Raw genomic sequence first — 3631 nt, forward strand, 5'->3', positions numbered from 1 at the left:
ACTCACCTCAGCCTCCCAAAGGTGCAGGATTACAGGCTGAGCCACCAAGCCCAGCTCAGATATAAACTTTTAACCTACTTCTTCCATGCAAGAAGCATCCTCATTGACCTCGGGGGTGTGTGTGAAGGGATCTCATCTTGAACAGCAGCATCGGGCTCCTTGGCTGTCTTCGTCTTCATCGATGCAGAGGCCCAGCTTGATCATGTGGTATGTGTCATTGGAGTGTGTCTGGGAATCCTTGAAGGAGAAATCGGAGGAGAGCAGTGCAGTTTTGAACAGCAGCACCACCAGATCCTTGACAGCCTTGTGGTTCTCGTCTGCCTCTGCCTTCTGCCACAGTGTCTTCACAATGGGGCGATCAGGGTTGATCTCCAGGTGCTTTTTGGCCATCATGTAGCCCATCGTTGAGTTGTTCTGAAGTGCCTGAACTTTCATGATCCACTACATACTGGCTGTCCAGCTGTAGGTGCTGATCACAATACAGCGGGGTGAAGACATAAACCTATTGGAGGCTGCCACCTTATCAACCTTCTTATCCAAGATTTCTTTCATAAGCTTTAAGAGGTTCTCAAACTCTGCCTTACTCTCCTCCATTTTCCTCTTCTTCTCTTCATCCTCAGGCAGCTCCAGACCCTCCTTGATAATTGAGACCAGGCTCTCGACATCAAACTCCTTGAGCTGCTGCATGCAATACTCATCAATGGACTCCATCACGTATACCACCTCAAAGCCCCTCTTCCTCATTCACTCCACAAATACAAAGCTGGCCACCTGCTCTTTGCTTTCACTGGTGATGTATTAGATGGGCTTCTGTGTCTCCTTTATGCAAGTGATGTACTCTGATAGGGAAGTAATATTATCTCCTGACTGGGAGATGTGATAGTGCAGCAGCTCAAATAGGTGTCACCAGTTGGTGGATGAATCCCAAGCTTTAGATTTCTAGAGAATGTCTCATTTCTTGTAATTCTCCTTGTCTTCTGTCAGCTCAGAGAAGAGCTCAAGGTGTAGTGGCCGAAAGTTCAATCCGAGAGACCACCAAGAGCCAATTCCGATGAAAGTTCAAGAGGGTCTTTATTTGCAAGCTCGAGCCTGGACCTCTGTCGATGACCGATGCAGCAGAGTACACCCAGATGCCCTGACTTCCTTAAGCAGACACCTTTTATGTTTTTACACAAAGGGAGGAGGAGTTTGGGGGGACTTTCCAGTCTTGTTACCATTTAATTGGGTAGTAACCTCTGGTGGTCAGCTTAATCGTGGAGGATTGGCTAGCTTGACTGGGGCTGACCTTGGCCCACTAGCTGGGGAAGTTGCAGAGACATCTGGAAACTTTAGGTGATTTTTTTTTGGCACCTGATTGGTTGTTGCTAAGGAGAAAGTGGGTCAAGGGAAGGGGTTGAAGCTTCAACTGGAGCTTTGCAGTTTTTCCCATAACTGAAACTTTAAACAGCTACAGGTTATGTTTTAAAGCAGAAAACTAAAATGGCTGTGCTATTGTCCACAAGCCGATTACATATTTGTTGGGTTATAGCATGCTCTTAACCTAAGTTTATGGTATACTCTATTACAGTTTTCTCAAAGGCACTTCTTAATAATGTTTTTACAAATGATTTTCAAGATTTTGCTTCGCTGGAGCATTTCTCTGGAGATGTTCAGTGGCAGATCCTCAGAATCAATGACACCACAGATGAAGTTGAAATATTCTAGTATCAACTCATCACAGCTGTCCATGATGAAAACACAATGGACATAGAGTTTGATGTTGTTCTTTTTCTTTTTGTTGTCAAAGAGGTCAAATGGAGCCCAACGAGGGATGAATAACAATGCCCTGTGTTCCAACGGATCTTCACTGCTAAGTGGTCTTTCTTGTCATTTGTGAGGCTTGACTTGACTGCTAAGTCAGAGAAGTACTTGACTGCTAAGTAGTCTTTCTTGTCATTGGTGAGGCTCTTGTAGAATCCTTCATACTCTTCCGGGGTAATGTCATCAGGGTTTCTGGTCCAAGTGGTCTTGGTCTTGTTTAGTTCTTCCTGAACAATGTATTTTTCCTTAATCTTCTTGGTTTTCTTTTTCTTGTCCTTACTGTTGTCCTTCTCATCTGAGCCCCCATCTTCAATCTTGGACTTTTCCTCATCATTACTGATTTCCTTTTCTTGTTTCTTCTCTAAATAGAGGGTAATGGGGTAGCTTATGAACTGCAAGTCCTTCTTTGCCACTTCCTTGACCCACTTCCCTTTTAAGTACTGTGTCTGGTCGTCTTTAAGATGGAGGATCACTTTGGTATCCCTGTCCCTGAGTTCACCGTGGTCAGCACGAGCAGTGAAGGAACCCCCAGCAGAAGACTCCCAAGCATACTGTTCATGATCATTGTGCTTTTTTTCACAACCACTTTCTCCAGGTAGGTAGAATAAAAACCAACACCAAACTGCCCAATCTTGGAGATGCCTACTCCAGTCTGAAGAGCCTCCATAAAAGCTTTAGTACCAGATTTAGCAATGGCTCTCAAATGATTTATGAGATTAGCCTTGGTCATGCCAATGCCTGTGTCCCCCAAAGTCAAGGTGTATTCCTGAGGGTTGGAGATGATGTCAATTTTCAGCTCTTTACCACTGCTCAAGCTAGAAGAATCTGTAAAGCTTTCATAGCAAATCTTATCCCAGGCTTCAGAAGCATTAGAGGTCAACTCCCAAATGAAAATTTCCTTGTTAGAATAGAAGATATTGATGATGAGAGACATAAGCTGGTCAATTGCCACCTGAGAGGTAAATATCTCTACCTCCTTCTGTCCATGGTGCACTTCCTCAGGCATCTTGGAAGAAAAGGCTACAAGCGCTAGAGAGCAAGGTGTCTGGAGCTGTCTGAGTCACTCACTGCATTGGGCTGCATGGGAGTGACTCAAGAGCTATTTTATTTTTTTTTGAGTTGTGGGGGACAAGAGAGAATTTTCTACATAAGTAAGATGCATGGAGGCTGTGTTTGGGCCTCTAGCTGGTCTTCTTTCTGATAGTGTAGCAGGTACTCTGTGTGTTGCCACGTGCGACCCCCCTCACCTAACCTTTTTTTCAGTGTCTGCTGATCCCACCCTTGTGGTTGTGTGAACAGTGATCAGGGCCTGCTTATGAGTAAGAACATGCCAGATTCAGTTCTTTGTTTCTGTGATAGTTCACTTAGTATGATGGTCTCTAGCTGCATCCATGTTGCTGTGAAGGACATGATTTAGTTTTTTTGGCGCATAATATTCCCTCATGTATATACCACATTTTCTTTATCCAGTCCACTTTTTTTTTTTTAGTTGAAATCTCCCTCTGTCACCCAGGCTGGAGTGCAGTGGCATGCTCACAGCCCCCACAGCCTCTACCTGCTAGGCTTAAGCGATCCTTCTACCTCAGCCTTCCAAGTAGCTGGAACTATAGATGCATGCTGTCATGCCCAGCTGATTTTTGAGATTTGTTGTAAAGATGAGGTCTCACCAAGTTGCCCAGACTGGTCTCGAACCCCCAGCCTCAGACAAGCCTCTAATCTTGGCCTCCCAAAGTGCTGGAATTACAGGCTGAGCCACCATGCCTGGCCCAGTCCACTGTCAATGGGCGTCTGGGTTGGCTCCATTATTTTTGCTATTGTAAGTAGTGCTGCA

At 45.0% G+C, this 3631-nt stretch overlaps 1 pseudogene; it reads right to left on the bottom strand.

Annotated features, from left to right (window-relative positions):
* Positions 1-69: 69 nt before the first annotated feature.
* LOC103276755 lies at positions 70-2806 on the bottom strand (annotated as a pseudogene).
* Between the last annotated feature and the right edge of the window lie 825 nt (positions 2807-3631).

Source organism: Carlito syrichta, unplaced genomic scaffold, assembly GCF_000164805.1.
Source record: "Carlito syrichta isolate Samal-C Ts95f unplaced genomic scaffold, Tarsius_syrichta-2.0.1 Scaffold316362, whole genome shotgun sequence".
Taxonomy (NCBI): domain Eukaryota; kingdom Metazoa; phylum Chordata; class Mammalia; order Primates; family Tarsiidae; genus Carlito; species Carlito syrichta.